The following is a 23,865-nucleotide window of genomic DNA, read 5'->3' on the forward strand; positions in this document are numbered from 1 at the left end:
CTCTTTTTTTATTCTGTGTCCATAAAACCTGCCCATACCCTACAAAATTAGAATACCAGTAAGCACACATTCTCTTCTGTGTCCCTCTTCTCTCAGCTGAATTTCTGGAAGGGTGAAAGTGTACTAATTCATACTTAGAGATTATCATTTGATAGGACCTTGGATTTAGTTCTTCTAGACATGCTTATGTAGTAATAAGAGGCAAAGAAATGGATTTGATAACTATGAAATGATCAGTTATCCATTAGCTCAATTGGGAGAGGACAAGGAATTATTTAAAGTGGAGTCGGTTCTTGGACTTGTAAGAATCATAGACTGGAAACTTAGAGAAACATCATATTCTTAATCTCCATGCTAAAGTATGTTGACATTTGGTGGGTTACAAACCCATGATTTGTATAATAAGCCAAGGCTTTGCCAAAAGACATTTCTCTGGCAACATTTATTAGTGAACCCATGCAAGTTGCCTCATGGGAATTGTTACACAGCCAGTTCTTTTACATGAAGACCAAGCCATGGACAGAGAGGGATAAGTATCTTTGATGAGAGAATTGGCTCAAATCAGATGGAAATACACTGAAGTGACTGTGTTATGCTTGGATCTGTGTTAACAGACTCACCTCTAGTATAAAGAGGGAAGGAAGTCAGAAACAAAGCATAGATTTTTGCTCACATAGTAGTCTGAACTTTTGAGGTCCAGAATAAGCCCTACCTACTCCAGGCTTCTCATCTCCTTTCTTTTAAAAATATTTTAAAAAGATTTTCTTTACTTATTTTTAGAGAGAGGAGAAGTGAGGGAGAAAGAAAAGGAGAGAAACACTGATGTCCAACTGGGGGCCTGGCACAGAACCCAGGCATGTGTCCTGACTGGAATTGAACCGGCGACCTTTCAGTTCACAGGCTGGCACTCAGTCCACTGAGTCACACCAGCCAGGGCTCATCTCCTTACAACATTTGGCGCATTGGGTTAAGGGAGGGAGCTGGCAGTATTTTAAGAACTTGACCTTGGCGTGCAGTGCCTTTTGCCCAGCGCTGCAGTTGTCATAGCAGTGACCTACAAGGTGGTATAATCTCTTCCGAGGTAAATGGTGTAGACTGAGTGACAAAAAAAGCATGAGTTAAAAGTTCTGCTTCTACTTAGCATGTAGAAAGCTCCAAGGGAACGTTGCTTCCATCCTGACATAAGAAAAAGGCAGATCGTCTAGAAGACAATATAGGCATTCCTGAGTCTCTCAAATTGCTGAGGTCACAAAGCAAGTTGCTGAACTAAATTTCAAAGAGTGACAAGCCCTTTTGAAAAGAGACTGAATAAAAGTAAAAATAATAATAATAATAAAAAAATAAAAATAAATAAAAATAGAAAAAATGAAGGAAAGGTAATATTAGAAGAGATAATGCCTTGAGCATTTTCTCAAATATTTCAAGATGTAAATGTTCAGATTCAGTAAATAAAATAAATTCCAAACAAAAAAAAAAAAGAAAGAAAAGAGACAGGACACATAAACTTTTTTAACCTTTGGGAATGCATGACAGGAAGAGGTGGCCACTGAAAAGCAGGTAAGAAGAAAACAACTGAAATTTTAATGAATTTTTAAAGGTGTACTTTGGGCTAATTATTAATTTATAATGGTTGAAATACCCAGACAAAAGGGAGTCTGCACTCACTTTCAGGCTCTTTTCCCGGGCCTCTGCCAGTTGCACAGGAGAAAGACTGGAAGCACCAAGACCCAAGAGACTTCCCTTTGTTGGCATTGCAGGCATGTGGGTGGTGAAGAGCTTCCACTGGGAGAAAGGCAAGAAATCCTGCCTAGTTTCCGGGACTCTTCTCTTATCTCAAACAGAAGCTATCTACCCCAGCAGGAAGGAGAGGAAACTGTCCTGCTCCAAGGACCCAGGCAAAGTTGCATGGCTGATGGAGGACTGGTAAACATGAATCCCATCTACATTTGGAGGAGGAAGAATAGGAAACTTTCAGGCCCAGGAGATCAACTATCACTAGAGGAGGGGCTGAAAGCTCTCTTTCATTCAAAATACCCAGCAGATACATGAAAGATACTGACTGCCACTGGCAGGGAGGAGTAGGAACAGTGCAAGATCCCTACCCCTGAGGCTCACATGCACAGTGTCTGCCTGAGACCGAGGAGGGAGTGGAGAACTGAGAATCCCCTACTTCCCCTATCCCCCAGCACAAGCCTCTCACATAGTAACAAGAAACAGCAGTCTACCACTGAGAGACTGCAGCAGTGTGGAGAGAGACCCTCCTAGTGTACAGGCATGCAGGTCCTACCAAAAGCTGGATGGGGGAGAGGATGGTGAGGGACAGGAACACTGAGAAAAGATTTCCAGTACTCCAGGCCCCACATAAGCACAAGGAAGCAAACCGTAACTGAAGTAATGTGTCAGTTCCTTTAGGCATATGTGTATACAGAAGGTAACTATAGCAACAACAAAATCTAAATCTAGCTCAACTCCTGACTAAACTGACTCACTCATACGCTAATAGCTTGATAGAAGAAGTGGCCTGCACATTTCTGGGCATAAATACTGTTGCCAAACTAAAGAAATACAGCTTAAAACCACAAATAGGAAGTCCTACATACCTACTAGAGAGGCTACAAGTAAAACTGACAATGCCAAAAGCTGATGAGGAGGCATACAGAAGACAGCTCATAGAATGTTGGTGGGCATATAAAATGGTACAGGCACTGTGGAGAACAGTTTAGTATTTTTCTTACAAATTTAAATATGTTATTATCATATGACACAGCAATTTCACTCCCAGGTAGGGAAAATGAGAACTTATGTTCATACAAAAACCTCTATATGATTGGTTATAGTACATTTATTCATAATCACAGAAAAAGTGGAAGCATTCAAGGTGCCCATCAGTTGGTAAGGATAAGAAAACTATGGTATATTCACAATATGAAAAAATACTCAACAATGAAAGTAATAAACTACTAATGTACTTGACTGTGTGGATGAATCTTAAATGCATTATGCTAAGTGAAAGAAACCAAACACAAAAGACTACATGCTATATTATTCCATGTGTATAAAAATCTAGAAAAGACAAAACAACTGTGATAGAAAGTAAATCAACAAAAGAAAAAAGCAAACAAAATATAACCAGAGACATCGAAGGTAAGAACAATCTAACAATATCCAGAAGGGAGTGGGGAGAGGGGATTACAGGAACTACTATAAAGGACACATGGACAAAATCAAGGGGGAGGGTGGAGGCAGGGGACGGAGGTGGGTTCGGCTGGGGTGGGGTGGAGGGATGGGGAGAAAATGCAGACAACTGTAACTGAATAACAATAAAAATTAAAAAATAATAATATAATTGTAACTGAATAAAAATTAAAAAATTAATTAATTAAAAAATAAAAAATAATAATAAAAGAAAAAAAAAGAAAGTAAATCAGTGTTTTCCAGGGTTCAGCAGGGGAAAGGGTGGAAATTGACTGCAAAGAGACATGAGAGAATTTGGGGGAGGGTGATGGGAGTAATCTCTATCATGATTGTGGAAGTTTCATGATATTTGACAAGACTCATCAAACTATACACTCTAAAAAGAGGTGAATTTTTTTGTAAGTAAACTATACCTCAATAAACCTGAGGGTTTTTTTTTTTAAAGGAAATAGTCATGAAGACAGTCGGGATAACAAAATTAAAGAGTTGAGATGTAAAGGGATAAAGTTTTATATTTAGAGCAGACCCAAGGCAGTCTGGAAGAATACCCTGTACTGTAGTTCAGAGATTCATAGTAGCTTTTTATGTGGTGCCACTGACTCCTGGTAGAACACTTCTAGGAGCAGTTATCAGGGCTGACAGAGTGGTCATTTAGAGCCGCAGTAACGATGAAGTACAGGGCAAATGTTTGTGATCTTATCCATCCTGGAATCCCTGTCATGTACATACATTTGTATATGTCATGCATGGCGTTTAACTTACATGTTATAGCCACCAGAAATTTCCCAGTATACTTTCAATATTATACTCTTTAAATTATTTTACCTAAGAGATTTCTGTAAATGTACAACAGAATTTATTGTTTATGCATTTATATGAATTTCCCTATAAATGAATTTGCAAATCTGAAAAAATTTCATATTCTGTTTTCTGATTTTTAAGTTGGAAAAGATAACCACAAGTGCCCTCACTCTAGTAATTGTATTTTGAGATCCCTCTCAATCTCCTCAGTGAAATGGTAAGCTACTTGAATATTAGTATAGTTACCATACAGTGTACTAAGAAATGGACATGATTTATCTTATGACAATACTTTGAAGTATATCTTACCTTTAAAAATAAACACATTGAGGTTAATCAATAATAAATCACTTTTGAATGTTCATGGAGGGAGGGAGTAGTAAAGCCATGCTAGGCGTCTATCTGTATTTGTCACCTCAGCCTGTGCTCTTTCTCCTTTGCCTTTCAGCCCTCATGTGAAGCAGAGAGAAGGCTGACCACTTTGATAAACTGCTGTGATTCCCTCAGTAATGTCATGGTATTCAGGAGAGAAAGAGACTATCCATCAACTGATCCAACTTCTTCTTTTGACAGATAAGATGCTTAAGTCCAAGAGCTGGTCAGCAACTTGGCCAAAGTCATAGAGCCACATATTGAAACAGCTCAATCAGAACCCAGGCCTCATATCTCTGAAACTATTATTTTTCTCTTTCCAATTTTTGTCTGTTCAACAAGGTGCTGATCAGACCAAGTGGAAAAGCTTAACTCCAGTGTAGCCATTGAGCTGCTCCCCTTGCAAAAAATAATGAAATGCCTCTGGTCTCCAAGGGGTCACATAAGAGGATACAATGAAGACAAATACATAACATAAAAAGAAGCTCTGCATTCATACCCTGCTGAGCATAGGCCAATGAAGCTATCTTCACTATGGAAACATTTGTTCCCACCTAACAATTACATTAAAAGGGTTCTTTGAGCAGTAAGAACCCCAAAGGGTCCAAAAATGGTACGTAACTATCTGTTCAAAATGGTTACCTTCATTCTAGCAGGTTAAATAGAAACCACAGAAATTGTTTATCTTGTTTTTGATCTTTTAGAGAGTAGACTAATTTTATGAGAATCAGGCCTATAGATTATGAGGGAAGATAAGTGGCTACATTGAAATCTACAATAATAATAAGTATATTTATTGACTTCTTACCGTGAGTCATACACTAAGGGCTTTACATACATAGTTGACCCTTGAACAACACAGGTTTGAGCTGCATAGGTCCACTTACGGACAGATTTTTCCCAATTGACCAAGGTACACATGATGTGTTGTGGAATTGTACACCTGAAACCTGTATAATTTTGTTAACTAGTGTTACCCAATAAATTCAATAAAAAGGGGGAAAATCACAGTTCTAACCTGCTTTGTTCAAGGATCAGCTCTGCCATTGGGAATCAGCACGTGCAGAGGGCTGACTGTACTTACATGTGGACTTTGGACTGTGCGGGAAGTCAGTGTCCCTAACCCCTAAATGGTTCAAATGTTGACTACATTAGCTCATTTTATCCTTTCCATGATTCTGTAAGGCTGGCACCAATACTATAATTTTACAAAAAGAATCTAAGTAACTTACCGAAAGTCACACAGTAATTATAGATGGGGAGTCAGGCAGTGACTTCAGATTTCACATTGCTAAGCATCATGCCACACCTGAAATACTTTGCTAAAAGTATATAATACATTTGAAGAAAGAATCAATCAAATTTCAAAATGAGTAATGCTCATTTAAATCTATTCTGAAATACATACCCTCTTCAGTCAGATTTTTAGTTTTTCTGTGGCTAACAGGCTGTAGCTTATGGAACCAACTCCCACAAAAAGAAAAAGCCAATGCTTGAAAGTTTAAAGAAAAAACCCCCCAAAACTTTGGTTTGATTTCTGGCTCAGTCATTACTGATTGGAATCTTGTTCAAGTTACTGAATTATCTCAGCCTAATTATTCTTCAACAAAACTAACATACATTTATTGACCCTGCAGTATTACTGTGTATCATTTAGAGTCCCTCAAAAACAATGATTGGAGAAGTTCAATGAAAAGACTATTTACAAGGTGTGAGCAGAGTTAAGGGAAACCAGCAGGGGTCCCTACCAAATAGTGGGTAGCCATTATCACTCTTAGGTCTGAAGGATATAAGAGAAGGAGGAGTTATAGGAACCCAAAGAAATATCTGTTATTGTGAGTAGTATAAGGCTACCTGAGAGGAGCTGGAAGCTTTAGTTGATGGATACCATCAGTTTTTGGTGACTATATGGGAGGAAGCCAAGGGAATAAATCACCTGCCCTATAGCTTCACCTTTGCCTCAATTTCCTACCTCTTATTCACTGAACCCAGCAGAAGCCAGAGAGCAAGGGACTCAAGTTGTTGTAGCCCATATAAGACAGCTCTCTGGGATATGAGGCAGAGAAGAGTGAAGAGTGGACTCATAGGGCACACTGATAACATAATGGGATGGATCATATATATGAAAATGCATGGCATGCAGCATGGCCTTTAATAATTACTCATTTACTTTTATCCTTTGGTCATCATGTGTTATTTTTGCCAGCTCAGTGCTGCTTCCTTCTTTTTCCGGTAAGAACACGTTTCCTTTGGTAAACACACTAACCCCGGGATAGTAACAGGTAGGATGTGAAAATATATCCAGTGTCTGAAAACTTTACTTTTAGGGAGACATTCTGTAGCATTGTGGTTAAAAGTATGGACTCAACAGAAGACTGCCTGGGTCTGAAACACAGTTCTTTCATTTCAAGCCTTGGGCAATTTTCTTAACCTTCATGAGCTTAGGTTCCCATTTTAGTGTAAAGGGTGTATAATACTCATACTCACTTAATAGGGTGATTTTGAAGATTCACTAAGTCAATAAATGTAAATCACTTACCATAGTGACTGGTACAGACTAAGTGATCCTGTATTCCAGGCTTGGCTCTTATTATTCTATGTAGCATGTTAATACTGACACCCACTGCCTCTCCTCCCACTGAGTAGGCAGGCAAGTGGCTCAGGCTGAACCAATCTGATTTTTTCTTCGGAAAAGTTGAATTCTGTGCTGAATGATACAAAATTAATAAAACAATCAAATAGTTCATGCACAAGTCACTCTAAAAGCAAGGTCCTTAAGAAACTGCTGATTACTTCTTACTACTCAATCTCTGGAACTGCCTTGGTTCTGTACTTCCACATTGATCACTTACTTCTTCTTTTGGTTTTTTAACAGATTATCATTTTATCAATTTTAACAGATATATTGAGATACAATTGTCATACTGTACAATTCATGCATTAAAGTCATAAAATTTACTTGGTTTTAGTATATTCACAGACTGCTGCAACCAACACCACTAATTTTATTTATTTTTTCTCAAATATTGTTTTTATTTTTTATTTTTCAATTACAGTTGGCATTCAATATTATTTTACATAGTTTCAGTTGTATAGGATAGTTGTTAGACATGTATATAGTTGACGAAGTGATTCCCCTAAGAAGTCTAGTATCCACATGGCAACATACATAGTTATCACAATATTATTGACTATATTCCCTATATTGTACTTTACATTGTTGTGACTATTTTGTAACTACCAATTTGTATTTCTTAATATATTCACCTTTTTTATCCAGACCTCCAAACCCCCTCTCATCTGGTGACCATCAGTCTGTTTTCTGTATCTGTGATTCTGTTTCTATTTTGTTTATTCATTTATTTTGTTTTATTTTTAGATTCTACATATAAGTGAAATCATAAGTTATTTGTCTTTCTCTGTTTGACTTATTTCACTTAGTATAATATCGTCTAGGTCCACTTCCGGCCAAGATGGAGGCGTAGGTAAATACACTTTGCTTCCTTCCACAACCAAAAGAAGGACAATAAATTAAAAAAAAAATAACAACAACTATCAGAAATCGAACTGTATGGAAGTCTGACAGCCAAGGAATTAAAGAAGAAACATTCATCCAGACTGGTAGGAGGGGAAGAGGCAGGCAGCTGGGGCAGAGAGGACTTGTGGCAAGGCAGGGGATGGAGGACTGGGGCCAGCGAGGAAAAGGCTGGAGGACTGGGAGGTCCCACATTTGTGGGTGGATAAACCAGGAGGAACAACTGTGAAATGAGAAAGACCCCGCAACCCAGGGTTCCAGTGTGGGGAAATAAAGCCTCAAAACCTCTGATTTAAAAAACTGGTGGGGGTTGCGGCAGTAGAAAAACTTCCCAGCCTCACAAAAGAGTTTGTTGGAGACACCCACAGGGTCCAAGAACGTACACAAATCCACCCACCCAGGAATCATCACCAGAGGGGCCGAATTTGCTTGTGGGGTAGTAGAGGAAGTGACTGAATGCCAGCTGAGAGCCCTACAAGCAGCATGGCTCCCTCTCTGACCCCTCCCCCACAGACTACACCATCAATGCAGCAACCTGGATTACCTCACCCTGGCAAATACCTAAGGCTGCACCCTGTACTACGTAACAGGTGGGACAAGATAAAAAATATGGCCCAGATGAAAGAACACATCAAAGCTCCAGAAAAAATACAACTAAGAGATGAAGAGATAGCCAACCCATGCACAATTCAAAACACTGGTAATCAGGATACTACAGAATTGGTTGACTATGGTAGCAAAATACAGAAAGAAGTGAAGGCTATGCAAAGTGAAATAAAGTAAAATATACAGGGAGCAAACAAGGAAGGGAAGGAAACCAGGAATTGAATAAACAATTTCAAGCAGAAAGACAAAATAAACATTTAACAGGAACATAATGAAGAAACAAGAATTCAAAAAAATGAGGAGAGACTTAGGAACCTCTGAGGCAACTTTAAACGTTCCAACAAGCAAATCATAGGGGTGCCAGAAGGAGAAGAGGAAGAGCAAGAAACTGAAAACTTATTTGAAAAAATAATGGAGAACTTCTCTAATCTGGCAAAGGAAATAGACTTCCAGGAAGTCAAGGGAGCTCAGACAGTCCCAAAGAAGTTGGACCCAAGGAGGAACACACCAAGGCACAACATAATTAAATTACCCAAGATTAAAGAGTAGGAGAGAATCTTAAAAGCAGCAACAGAAAAGGAGACCATTACCTACAAAGGAGTTCCCATAAGACTGTCAGCTGACTTCTCAAAAGAGACCTTACAGGCAAGAAGGGGCTGGCAAGAAGTATTTGAAGTCATGAAAGACAAGGACCTACATCCAAGGTTACTGTATCCAGCAAAGCTATCATTTACAATGGAAGGGCAGACAAAGTGCTTTCCAGATAAGGTCAAGTTAAAGGAGTTCATCATCACCAAGCCCTTATTATATGAAATGTTAAAGGGACTTATCTAAGAAAAAGAGGATGAACAAAAATAGGAACAGTAAAATGACAACAAACTCACACTATCAACAACCGAACCTAAAACAAAACAAAAATGAACTAAGCAAACAACTAGAACAGGAACAGAATCATAGAAATGGAGATCACATAGAAGGTTATCAGCAGGGAGGTGGAGGTGGGAGAATGGGGAGAAATGTGCAAGGAATTAGAACCTTAAATGGTAGGTACAAAATAGACAGGACAAAGTTAAGAATAGTATGGGAAATGTAGAAGCCAAAGAACTTATGTGTACAACCCATGGACATGAACTAAGGTTGGGGGAATGAAGGTGGGAGGTGGGTAGAGTGTGAAGTGGAATAAAGGGGAGAAAAAAATGGGACAAGTGTAATACTATAATCAATAAAATATATATATTTTTTAATTTTATTTTTTTATTGTTATTCAATTACAGTTGTGTATCTTTTCTCCCCATCCCTCCACCCCACCCCAGCCAAACCCCCCTCCCTTCCCCACCTCCACCCTCCCCCTTAATTTTCTCCATGTGTCCTTTATAGTAATTCCTGTAATCCCCCCTCCTCACTGTCCCCTCTCCACTCCCCCCAGTCCGTTGTTAGATTGTTCTTAACTTCAATGTCTCTGGTTATATTTTGTTTCCTTTTTTTTTTCTTAAAATATATTTTTTTTTAAAAAAGGAAAAAAATATCCTCTAGGTCCATCCATGTTATTTCAAATGGTAAGATTTCATTCTTTTGTATGGCCAAGTAAGAGTCCATTTTACATATGTACCATTACTTCTTTATCCAATTGTTTATTGATGCATAGTTAGGTTGTTTCCATAGCTTGGCTATTGTAAATAACACTGCAATAACATAGGCATGCATATATCTTTTAAAATTAGTGTTTTGGATTTCTTCAGATTACTATCCTGTAGTGTAATTTCTGGGTCATAAGGTAGTTCTAGTTTTAATTTTTTGAGGAACCACTATCTAATTTTAGAATACTGTCACCACCACTCAGAGAAAAATCCTACGGTTTAGCCATAACTCCCCATTCTCCCAAACTTCTTCTCCCCAACGTCTGATAAGCACTAACCTACATTCTGTCTCTAGATTTTTGGCAAAGGTGCCAAGATAATTCAGTGAGAAAAAAAGTCATCTTTTCAACGTATGGTGATAAAACTACTGGATATCCATATGCAAAAGAATGAAGTCGGACCTCTATCTCATACCCTATAAAAATAATTCAAAATTGATTGAAGACCTAAGTAAAAACACAAAACTATAACAGTCAAAAGAAAGCATAGATGTAAATCTTTTTTCTTTGATTTTTGGTGTCACCCACTGTTCTTTCAACAGTTTCCTTTTGGAGCTTAGATTTATCTATCCTGTTCTTTTGTTTTGTTGTTTTGTTTGATAGCCTCCATCCCTGACCCTCTTGTAGATAACCATATCCCTGACAAGAGTAATTGTTCTCTTCATCAGTGCCCTTCTCCCCACTTTCTTACTCCCCACCCAGGCCACACAAACGTGGATTGGTGGCATGAGTTAATTAGAACATGTTCTCTTAGAATGCAACTGATTGCATTTGAGATCTCCATTATTGATATCTTTACCTATCAAGTGGCAACTGACTAGGTTCTTGTGTAAAATACAACACTGACAAAGATATTTATCAAAGTTTTTATTTTATAATCTGACTGTCATGTTCTTGTCCAATACTCCGAACAGGAACATTTTTCTCCATGTGGGGAAGCAGACCAGTCTTCCAGAGTTGTTGGCTTGAGGTTATCATCCTTATTGCCATGGTAAATTTTTTTGCTTTGCATTTGACTGTTTCCACAATGCTAACCTCCGTGGTATTTAGCTAGTCAATCTCTGGCAATGTTTCAGCATGTGTTTCTGCAGGGCTAAATTAAGTTAAGATGAACTTTAAATAAAAAATAAATAAAAGTTAACAAGTTATTCTATTAACTCTGTGGTCATCAAACTCAGTATAAGGAACCAGACAAGGCTGGTATGAATTATAGAAATTACTGAGGAATAGAATTAAGAGAATTCATCACAAACAATCCTAGTGGCTTGCTATTTAATGATAGTCTATTTATTAGATATTCCTACTTTTGTGTGGGAAATTTTAATTTTCCAAACAAGCCAAATAAGGATATAAAAACCCTTTTGAGGGGGGAACCCCCCCAAAATAGATTTATCTTCTGGAGGGTGGGCCCTTTGTTGTACAGGCTTCCCCCGCTAGGTGAGTGTTCTAGGAACCCATGTTTATTGGTTTACCAGCTGGCGTTGTTGTGAGAGGCTGCATTCAGCTTTGGTGAATTTTTTTGAAGAGTCAACATATTTGCCCATTTCATGATGGCTGATTTAATTTTTTCTTTTTTAAAATTTGTATTGGGTTGTTTGTTTTCTTATTATTACATTTGTACATTCTTTATGCATTTTGGATGCAGCTCCTTTATCAGAGTATGGTTCACAACTATTTTACTCCTGTCTGTGGCTTTTCATTTTCTTAACATTAATTTCTATTTCCTCTTCTTCATTGCTAGAATATAGAAAGACAGTTGATTTTTATATATTGATTTTGTATCCTTAAATGGTGGTAAATTCACTTTTTGAAATCATTTATTATTGTTGTTCTATTACAATTGTGCCAATGTTTCCTCCTTTGGCCTCCTCTGCCCATCCCACCCCCTGCTCCTACAGTGAGTTCCCACACTGTTGTCCATGTCTGTGGGTCATTCATATAAGTTCTTTGTCTAGTCCCTTCCCCTTCTTTCCACCATTATCCCCACTCCTTCCCCTCTGGTCACTTTCAGTCTGCTCCATGTTTCCATGCTCGTGGTTCTATTTTGTTCATTAGTTTATTTTGTTCATTAGATTCTTTTATAAGTGGGATCGTATGGTATTTGTCTTTCACCGACTGGCTTATTTCACTTAGCATTATGCAGTCCAATTCCTCTGTGCTGTCATGAGGGGTAGAAGATCTTTCTCTCTGCTGCATAGTATTCCATTGTGTAAATGTACCACAGTTTTTTGATCCACTCATTACTGATGGACACTTAGGTTGCTTCCAGCACTTGACTACTGTAAATTGTGCTGCCACAAACATTGGGGTGCATAGGTTCTTTTGAATTGGTGTTTCAGGGTTCTTAGGATATATTCCCAGCAGCAGAATCTCTGGGTCAAAAGGCAGTTCCATTTTTACTTTTTTTTGAGGAAATCTCATAGTGTTTTCCACAGTGGCTGCTCCAGTCTGCATTCCCACCAATAGTTCACCAGGGATCCCTTTTCTCCACATCCTCACCGGCACTTGTTATTTTTTGATTTATTATTGATGGCCATTCTGATAGGTGTGAGGTGATATCTCATTGTGGTTTCAATTTTCATCTCTTTGATGGTTAGTGATGCTAACCATCTTCTCACTTGAAAAGTGAGCATCTTTTCACATGTTTATGGGCCATATGTATGTATGTCCTCCTTGGAGAAGTGTCTATTCAGGTCATTTGCCCATTTTTAATTGAATTATTTGTCTTCTGGGCATTGAGTCATATTAATTCTTTATATATTTTGGAGCTCAAACCCTTGTCTGATGTATTGTTTGAAAATATGTTCTCCCATACAGTTCGTTCCATTTTCATTTTGATGATGGTTTCTTTAACTGTGCAGAAGCTTTTTAGTTTGATGTAGTCCCATTTGTTTATTCTTTCTTTTATTTCCCTCGCCTTAGGAGATATATCGGCAAAATTATTGTTACGTGGGATACCTGAAATTTTCCTGCCTATGTTTTTCTCTAGGACTTTTATAGTGTCATGACTTACATTTAAGTCTTTTATCCATTTTGAGTTTATTCTAGTGTATGGTGTAAGTTGGTGGTCTGATTTCATTTTTCATGATGGGTGATTTATGAGCACACTTGCCCACACTCTGCTGAATGTTCCCCTGTACCCCACCCTTCACATTCACCCAATTTTGCCCTGAGATGATTTTTTTTGTTTGTTTCCCTGGATGAAAGAAGTCCTGAAAGGAAAATGTTTTGCTGATGTGGGAGAGGTGAAACCAAGAACAGCAGAAGCACTAAAATGCATCAAAATTGACGAGTTCAAAAACTGTTTTTAGCAGCAAGAAAAACACATCTTGATAAGTGTATTGCATCAAATGGACAGTACTTTGAAGGTGACTGAAATTTAAACATGTAAGAATACCCACATTATTATAAATAAATTCCAGATTTTTTGGTCCCCCTTGTATATATCTATGTGGTGGGGATAAGGGAACAGGTTTGAGTGAAGAAACCAATGTGATACTCCCAGAAGTAATAAGCAATATGACATTCTTACTGAAAGAGGGTCAAGGGTGAATATATAAAAATATATTCATAAATCTACAACAAACTTATTGCAAAAGGGTCAAGAGTGATATATATGCGTATTCACAAACCTACCACAAACTGGATGAATGTTGATGATATTTGTTGCTTTTCTCCTTTAATCATAAATGCTAACATTCTTTAACTTTGCACATTGCCAATTACTAAATTAAAGGATATACAAATTGCCAATCCCATAAAGTGAATGGAAGATTGTGCTCAAGGTTAGACCATCTTGCTGAGAAAGTGTACAACTGCACAATTCAAGTAATAACAAAATAACAGTAGCAATGCCTTCTGTTGTATAGGATGAAAGATGCTGTTTCAACCATTTGCAGGAATCTTTGTTTTTCTCTTAGTAAGCAAATGGAACCACATGCTTCAGAAACATCTTTTGACATTGCAGACGAATGAATACAGAGTTTTCAAAAAAGAAAAATGTAGACAAAATAAAACCCACAATGAGTGTACCAGTATCCATCTGAAACGTAGGGCAAGCTTGTTATTAATCTAGGCAATAAGATAGATAAGGATGTCAAGGTAATGCATCAACAAATGTGGAAAATAAGAGTGTGCAAAAATAAAAAGTAAACTAACCTTCTCCTGGTTTTCCCTGTTATATTCCTTGCTGCTCTTGCACTGAATCATTTTCTTCCACCTAAAACATCAAATGCTATGCAATTCCTCATTACTCAGTCCTAGATCCTCCTATCTTTGATTATTCTTAAACGATTCATTTCACTCCTATGGCTTCAATTGTCATGCATACACAGCTAACTTCCAAATGTATAACTCCAGCTCAGATATTTCTTCTGAACTCCAGAAAGTCTCTATCTATCCTGTATATCTCTACTTGGGTACCTCAAATGGTTATCAAATTGAGCATGTCCAAAACTAAATTTAAGATCTTTTTCCAACCTGCTGCTCTAGCAACCCCATCTCAGTAATGACACCAACACCTGTACATTTGCACAGTCAAAACCTAAAGCTCATCCTTTCTATTATCTTCCAGTTTGTTTTTAAAAATTTATTTTCAATTACAGTTTACATACAATATTATATTAGTTTCAGCTGTACAGCCATGATTAGACATTTATGTGCCTTATGAAGTGATCACTCCAATAAATCTAGTGCCCACCTAACACCATACATATTATTACAATATTATTGACTATATTCTCTATGCTATACTTTATATCCCTGTGGCTATTTTGATAACTGGCAATTGGTACTTCTTAAGCCCTTCCAACAAAGGATCATCCTTGATACTTTGATCTCATTTTTATCAACAGGTGATTAATGGCAGAAGCATAATTTGAACCAATATATTGATTTCAAATCTAATACCACTTCACTATCCCACAGAGTAACAAGGACCCTGATGAGTCTAATAAACAAACATTTCATGAATTCAAATTTATCAGATGGATTTTTTCTGTATTTAGTTACCACTCTTTGTTCATAATACATTCCCAGGGAGGGAAAGGAAACATGCTAAAGTAGAATTGTGAAAACTAGATCCTATTCCCAGAGAGCTAATTAAAAAACATTTAAAGTTCCTAATTACCTCTCACTTTGAAACTAGATTTTTTATTATGATGTTATAGTATATTGAGTGAGACTTTTCCTGTTACCTCAGAATGGAGCCTAGCCCTGAGGACAAAGAGACACTAGATATCATGTCCAGACACCTCCCTACCAGCTCACTAAATTTATCAAGTGGTGACATGTCTTTTCTTGTACCTCTAACCATCATCCCAAAATCTTTTTTTTGTCCTTAGCTTCCCTGAACATTTAAGAGATCCGAGTAAGGGAAAGCAAAGAAATCAAAGTCAAGAACAGTTTTCAAAAGGGTGATTGGGCTTCTTGGCAGGCATCAACTAACAAGAACAGACTGGCCTTGGTGTGGAATCAGGGTGGGGTGTCACTGCCATGCCAGAGGGATGGCTTTAAGAAGATGAAGAAAGAGAGAGAGAGAGAGGAACACAGGTCCAAAGGGGGAAAAATGGCAATGAATAAGTACCTATCAATAATAACCTTAAATGTAAATAGATGCTCCATTTAAAAGATATAGCGTAGCTGAACAGGTAAGAAAATATGACCCACACATATGCTGCCTACAAGAGACCCACCTGAGAACAAAAGACCTACACAGACTGAAAGTGAAGGGCTGGAAAAAATATTCCAAGCAAATGGACAGGAAGAAAAGCTGAGGTCATAATACTTGAGACAAAATAGACTTCAAAATAAAGGCTGTAAATAGAGACACAGAAGGACAGTTCCTATTAGACACTGTCTCTATATTTGCTACATTATATAGGATATTGGGTTGGGGGCTGAGCTGACCACTGCAGAGGAGTACCAGTGGGGCAGGGGATGAGGGAGGGGATATCTGATTAGTGGTATTTGCCAATGAATGAAGTTTTTCAATATTTCAACAGTGTTTCTCAGACATGGCGGGGAGATATTGGCATTGGGGTATCACTATTGTCCTGGGACTGTTCATGCATTGCATGCATTGTTCTTGACTCTGAACCCTTTGTATATTACATTTAATAATTTTGGCTCCTGGACACTACATGCTGTCTTAGTTACCCGGGCAACCAATAATGCCTTCACACATTTTTAAGGTTTCCTGGGTAGTGGGAAAGTGCCATACTGCACAGGTTGAGAACCACTTCCTCATCCTTCACATTAGGGAACTACATAAATAAACAAATCTAGTGAGCTCCTGCAAAACTAAAACAGAGGCCCACAAGAGAGGTAGTGATTTGATGCCTTTCTTACAGAGAATCTTGATGGCTAGGAGGACATAACAGAAACAAAAAAGAAATACATCACAATCACAGCCCCAAAGTAAAGAGATTTGTTCACCTGTCCATTTTCCCCTGCCACCTGTCCACCTTGACACACTGGAAGTGTTAGGCTTTGAAGAAGGAGAAAAGTATTTCCTACAGAACCTGTCCTGCCTCTCCCTAAATTACAGAGATCCCAGTGTCAGCCTATGCTGAAGGGGAAGGGAAATACAAGTTAAATAGAAGCTGAGATTGAAACTGTAAACTGAGTTTTAATAACCAAAAGTGACCAGATACTCACAGGATCTGTCCAAGTCTTCATTAAAGGACAGGAAAGAGAGATTCAGTAGAGCGTAGTTGAAGACAGTAATTGGAGACAGAATAAATCCATTTCATGTTTATATCCCACTGAGTCCAAACTCTACAAAAACCTGATTCCAATGCATCTTTGTCATTTCATGTATTCCCCTAATTTGGTTCTTTTCCTTCATACATGAATACACAGTCATTGTGTTGAAGTTTGTTTGAAGTTAAAGGTTTATAACTTTTCAGAGGGAACCATTTTTCTTTTGTCTCAATTATATTATGCTTATGAGACCTATGCATGAATATATTCGATTTGGTATTTTCCTCTCATTTTCTTAGCTAATAAGGACAAAATAAAATAAATGTACAACATTCCAATAATGGTACAATAAGCCCTGGTGTTCACTAAGAATTGCAACAGTGCTGAGACGGAACTGATGACTGGCTGGAAACACCAGTATACAATAGCTCAAAATATATAGCATACTACTCATTTTATAATCTTTTATAATAATTCAACCCATGATATATATATATGATAGTTTATGAATTTAACAGTATAATGTATTAAGTTGTGAATTAGGCAAAACTTGAGCTATGATATGTGACAGTCACATACTGTTATTAGTACACCTACTGGTGTGCTAAGAAGGGATACAACAAGGGCCCTACCTACCCTGCTTTCTCAGCCATCTTCACACAGTTAGCTGAGTTGGAAAAATCCGCTTGAAGGCCTTTATTTTTATAAGTTAATATTTGAACACCCTTATTATACAATCTGCACTCTTCAATGAGATGACAGCATTACCAGTCACTTAAATGTTAAAGGTTTCAAAGCTTAACTTTGTGCGAATGGACCTTATTATACCTCTGACTAAAACTATAGACTTTTTTTTTCCTCAAAAGAATGACCATATATGCAATTTTGATTAGAGTTGTGATTCACAGATCAGCTCCCAGATTATTCAGTGAACCCAGGTAGGATAGATTGTATTCTACCTGGGCTACAGGTAGTGTACATTACCTGTAAGCTAATGGAAGATGGAAGCGTTAATATTTATCTGATATTGAATGCTCTTCTTACAATGTGAGATTGATGCTCTGCCACTGAAAAATTGAGGCTATGTTCCCTCCCATTAAATCTGGGCAGATATTTGTAATGGCTTTAATGTAGCAAAAGATGAAGTTGGACCCCTACTTCACATCATATACAAAATTAATTTAAAACAAATCAAAGACCTGAGTGTAATAGCCCAAACTATAAAACTTTCAGAAGAAAACATAGTTATAAATATTTGTGATCCTGGGCTAAGCACTGGGGCTTCATCAAAATTAAAAGATTTTGTGTTTTAGCCCTGGCTGGTGTGGCTCAATGGATTGACTGCTGGCCTGAGAACCAAAGGGTCCCCAGTTTGATCCCAGTCAGGGCACGTGCCTGGGTTGTGGGCCAGGTCCCTAGTGGGGGATGCTTGAGAGCCAACCACACATTGATGTTTCTCTCCTTCTCTTTCTCCCTCCCTTCCCCTCTCTCTAAAAATAAAGAAATAAAATATTTTTTTTAAAAAGATATTGTTCTTTAAAGTATACCATCAAGGACGTGAGCCCTGACTGGTGTGGCTCAGTGGATTGACTGCTGGCCTGTGAGGAAAAGGGTTGCCTGTTTGATTCCCAGTCAGGGCATGTGCCTGGGTCCCCAGTAGGGGGTGTGCAAGAGGTAACTGCATATTGGTGTTTCTTTCCCTCTCTTTCCCCCTCCCTTCCCCTCTCTCTAAAAGTAAATAGATAACATCTTAAAAAAAATTTTTTTAAAAAGGAAGTGAAAAGACTACCCAAATAGTGGGAGAAAAAAATTGGCAATAATGTATCTTACAAGGGACTAACACCTAGAATAATAAAATTTTTTAAAACTTAATAATAAAAAGACAAATAGCTCAATTTTTAAAAAATTGTCAAAGAATTTGAATAGCTATTTCTCCAAAGATGATATACAAATGACCAATAAGTACAAGAAAAAATTTCAACATAAATTGCCATCAGGAAAATGTAAATCAAAGCCATAGTGTCATACCATTTCATGCCCACTAAGATGACTAATATCAACAATACAAATAATAATAAATATTGGTGAGGATATTGAAAAATTGGAACCCTTGTTCATTGGTGATGAATATGCAAAATGATATAGCTACTTTGGAAAACAGTTTGTAAGAGAAGGAACAGCAAAATAAACTCAAGAAAGTAGAAATAAAAATATAATAATAAAATTAAGAGTCAAATTAAGTGAAATAGAAAAATTATAGAGGATCGACACAATCAAGAGTTTGTTTTTAGAAAAAAACAATAAAATGGACAAATTTGTGGAGACACTGGTTAAAACAGAGAATTCATTAATAACTAGCAGGAATGAGAAGGGAGAGAATTATTCAGATAAATTGATATTTTGATTAATTTTATGCCAATATTTTGAAAGGAAGCAAATGGAGAAAATATAGAAAAACACAAAATTATATTGGCTAAAATATTTGAAGGCCTAAGTATTCCTCAAATAATCAAAGATATTGGATTAACAGTCTACTAAACAATACAGAAAGAAAAAAATCCCAATCTTTCACAAACTATTCTAGAAAATAGAAACATAGTAAAAGAAACACATCCCAACACTTGTTTATGTGCCTAGTGTACTATTCTAATAAGGAAAGGAAAAACCAAAAAAAGTCAGTTCTATACATTAATGTAACATTAAAATCATAATCAAAATATTAGCCAAGTGAATAAAGCAACACATAGAAAGGATAATATAACACATCTAAGTATTATTTATCACAGAAATGCAAGGTTGCTCAATCATTAGATTAAAAAAATAAACTTAATTTTGTTTGCTTTTTTCTTTTGTTGATTATGTTCCAGTTAAAGGTGAGATCATAAGGTATTTGTCCAGAGGGAAGGGGGGAGGGGACAGTGGGGAGAAGGGTTTTCAGGAACTGCTATAAAGGACACATGGACAAAACCAAGGGGGAGGGTGGAAGCAAGGGAGGGAGGTGGGTTTGGATGGGGTGGTGGGGAGGGGCCGTGAGAAAATACAGACAACTGTAATTGAACAACAATAAAATAATTTTTTTAAAAAAAGACTAGGCAAACAACTAGGACAGGAACAGAATCACAGAAATAGAGATCACATGGAGGGTTATCAGCAGGGAGGGGAGAATGGAGGAAAAGGTACAGGGAATAAGAAGCATAAATGGTAGGTACAAAACAGACAGGGGGAGGTTAAGAATAATATAGGAATTGGAGAGGCCCAAGAACTTATATGTATGACCCATGGACATGAAGTAAGGCAGAGGACAGGGGGAATACTGGTGGGAGGGGTGTGCAGGGTGGAGAGGAGTAAAGGGGAGAAAAAAATGGGACAACTGTAGTAGCATAATTAATAAAATATACTTTACAAAAGAAAAAAATAAACTTTAGTTCCTTCTAGTAGATTAATATTTGATAAATTTCAACACCCCCTCAAGATTTAAAAATAAATAAATAAACTTCTCAGCAAATTAGGAATACAAGAACACCCCCTTAGTCTGACAAAGGGATGCTCAAACAACGAAAGTAAGCACACTGTTTGGTGAAAGGCTGGACTGTTTCCTCCCTGGGAACAGGATTAAGACAAGAATGCCTGGTAATTATCACCTACATTCAACATTGTATTGGGTGTTCTAACCCGTGCAGAAAGCAATCAAAAAGAAGGATTCAAAGAGTGAGAGAGGAGTGTAGAAAAAAGAAACAAATTTGTTACTCTTCCGTGTTTAGGGAATCCTAATGAATCTACAGATAAATTATTAGAATTAATGAGTGTTACAAGGTCATGGGGGAAAATCAACATGCAAAAATTAATTGTATCCTTCCGTCTTCCCTTTGCCTTCTCTATCTCTCTGCACAGAGCAGAATACTACACAAACTGCAGCCACACATCAAAGTTAATGAATCATTTCACAAACCAAATGGAGGGTAAAGAAAGACAGACATGTTATACACTATTCTATGTAAATAAAGTGTAACAACTGGCCAAACTAAAGTATACATTTAGTTGTGCAAACATAGAAACTTAGACCACAAAGAAAGACATAAATATCATATCTATATATTTATGCATTTCTTCTAAATGTATATATTACAATAAAAGAACAAAAAATCTCAATGTATGCATGAGACAGGATACCAATGATAAAAAAGTCCCTTTCATATTTGGCTTTGTATATTTCTGTGTTGTTTAAACCTATAACAAAGAAAACACACAGTTTCATGTATCATGCATGTAATTTATTTGATTAATATAGATTTTTAAGGGCAAAAAATACCTAAAAATTAATTGTACAAATTTTAAGTGGAAAAGGGTATTTTGAATGAGAGAAGACATAGAGGGCATTGAGGCAAAACAAACAAAAAACTGAAACATTTGAGAGCCTACAGGTAGTTTGATGTAACTGAACCAAAACATACATATGTTGGAATGAGTCTGAGCTGTAGAAGCTGATCTCAAGAGCCAGGGCTGTAACCATTTAAATGTAGTTTGAGGTCTCACATTGAATCACATGACAGTGTTCTTTTTACTTTGACCCTGGTGCACAGACTATGACCCAAACTCCATCTGAGCTGGTAATAAATTCCACAATTATTAGCAATTCTAACTACAGAGAACCAAAGAATTGATGAGGCCAGGAGGAAAAGTTTGCCCTTTAACCAGAAGCTATACATTCAAGTCACCTTCAAGGCAATTTTCTGGGGCAAACCACTGCCCATGCATTTTTATGTGGTTAATGAGTAGTGAAAAGCCCTTTTGAATGTTTAGGGACCTTTTTCATTTGTACGCAATTAGGGTAAAAATGGAATGTGCAGATTAACATTGAATGACATTTTTCTGTTATCTTTTTTCTATCACATCATGCATGAAAACCAAAGGTCTCTTTGTCATAATAGGGTCTAATCTGCTTAATGCCCAAATTTATAAACTTGATTTTTTTTTCCCATCTGAGAATTTGCCATGGTTTCTGGGCTCTTGAATAATATTAGAAAATGATAATGCAACAAATTGTGTATATAAACTCAGCATTCAGAGCAGAAGACTGGTAGGGAAATTTCAGTTCAGAAGAGGAAGTATGAAAGGTAGGTGGTAAATGTTCAATATGGGAACGGAACTATAAAAGATACTTGTTTCCTAGTATGGAATTTCCTCAGAAAACTTAAAATGGAACTGCCCTTTGACCCAGCAATTCCACTGCTGGGATTATACCCTAAGAACCCTGAAACACCAATCCAAAAGAACCTGTGCACCCCAATGTTCATAGCAGCACAATTTACAATAGCCAAGTACTGGAAGCAACCTAAGTGCCCATCAGCAAACGAGTGGATCCAAAAACAATGGTATATTTACACAATGGAATTCTACGCAGCAGAGAGAAAGAAGGAGCTTATACCCTTTGCAACAGCATGGATGAAACTGGAGAGCATTATGTTAAGTGAAATAAGCCAGGCGGTGAGGGACAAATACCATATGATCTCACCTTTAACTGGGACATAATAAATAGAAGAAAAAAGGAAACAAAATATAACCAGAGACATTGAAGTTAAGAACCATCTAACAATGGTCAGGGGGGAGTGAGGAGGGGACAGTGAGGAGAGGGGATTACAGGAACTACTATAAAGGACACATGGACAAAATCAAGGGGGAGGGTGAAGGTGGGGGAGGGAGGTGGGTTCAGCTGGGCTGGGGTGGAGGGATGGGGAGAAAAGGCACACAACTGTAATTGAATAACAATAAAAAATTAAAATTAAAAAAAAAAAGAAAAAAAGAGAAAAAAAAGAAAATTTCTACATATGGGTATGCTTTGTAGTGTGCAAAATATATTTGTTCAGTACAACATTATTTATAAATAATTAAATAGATTTATTTGGAAAAAAAATACTTGTTTCCTGAGGGTAAAAGCAGTGGACAAACTTTCTAAATAGTTTTAGCTTTCAGTCGGCATGCAAATTAGTGTGGATGTGAATATGGTATCTAAAGGCATCTTGCTGAGGGAAGATATGGAAGAATACAAATGGTAAGCTTGTTTGTAGAAGGTAAATTATAAGAACTATAATATCAAATATAATATCAAATCTTCTTGGATGAGCAGTTTGTATAGTGGTGAAGAGGAAAGCTCAGCAAACAGATATCTGCATTTAAATCCCAGGGTTATCACCTTCAACACATTAGTCCATACCTCTCAGCCTCAGTGTCTTCACCTGTAAAATGGGCGTGTTTAATAATAATGCCTGCTTCACAGGGCGCTGATGAGGTTTGAAGAAAACATGTTGTGTTCTTCAAATGGTCCATGGCACGTCGGGAGTGCTCACTCAGTGTAAGTTGGTATCATTAGTGTTCGATCCTATACTATGATATACAAAATGAAATCAATTTAAGTCATAAAAAGATAGTTACTTTAAAAAAAATTATGGTTCTTTAAGCATGGTTTCATATGTAATTCTAGTTAATTTGGTGTTTAATGGTTTGTTTCTGTAACTTTCTGCTTTGCATCTGCCCTTTTCACTGCTGCCAGCTCACCCTCACTGAGGCATGGGTTTTATATAACAAGTTTCATGAATGCCTCGTGGAACTGCTGTCAGCCTCTGGCCTCATTTTTCTTTCTCTGCTCTTTGAACCACTTCTTGTTCTCTGAGCCTCTCTCTGTATCGTTGGCCGTGGAGCTGGCCTGCAAATTTCTAGGAAGCTGCCTTTGCTCTGAGCATCCTCTCAGCCACCCACGCCCCCAAAGAAGGCTGCAGCGCCCTAACCCACAACCCTGTCCAGGCTTCTGAAGGCAGAATAGTGCCAGTTAGACCCACAACCTCACTGGTCCCCACTTTTCCACCCCCACCCCCATGCCCAATAGTCCAAAGAGACAAATATTGAACAATGCCTGCAATGAATTCAAACTTCCCAAACACTGTCTTCTAAAATGGAGGTCGTCAAACTGTCCCAAGGTCAAACCCAGCCCTCTGCCTGTTTTTGTTTGGACCTTGAGGTAGAA

At 37.5% G+C, this 23,865-nt stretch overlaps 1 long non-coding RNA gene across 1 annotated transcript in view; it reads right to left on the reverse strand.

Annotated features, from left to right (window-relative positions):
- Positions 1-23,865, reverse strand: part of LOC128780013 (uncharacterized) — a 73,706-nt gene that overhangs the window by 6,874 nt on the left and 42,967 nt on the right. The window contains exon 2 of the long non-coding RNA XR_008426013.1: positions 6,989-7,075. This is a non-coding gene — a long non-coding RNA (uncharacterized lncRNA). The remainder of the gene's footprint in view (positions 1-6,988; positions 7,076-23,865) is intronic.

This window comes from Desmodus rotundus, chromosome X, assembly GCF_022682495.2.
Source record: "Desmodus rotundus isolate HL8 chromosome X, HLdesRot8A.1, whole genome shotgun sequence".
In the NCBI taxonomy this organism is placed as follows: domain Eukaryota; kingdom Metazoa; phylum Chordata; class Mammalia; order Chiroptera; family Phyllostomidae; genus Desmodus; species Desmodus rotundus.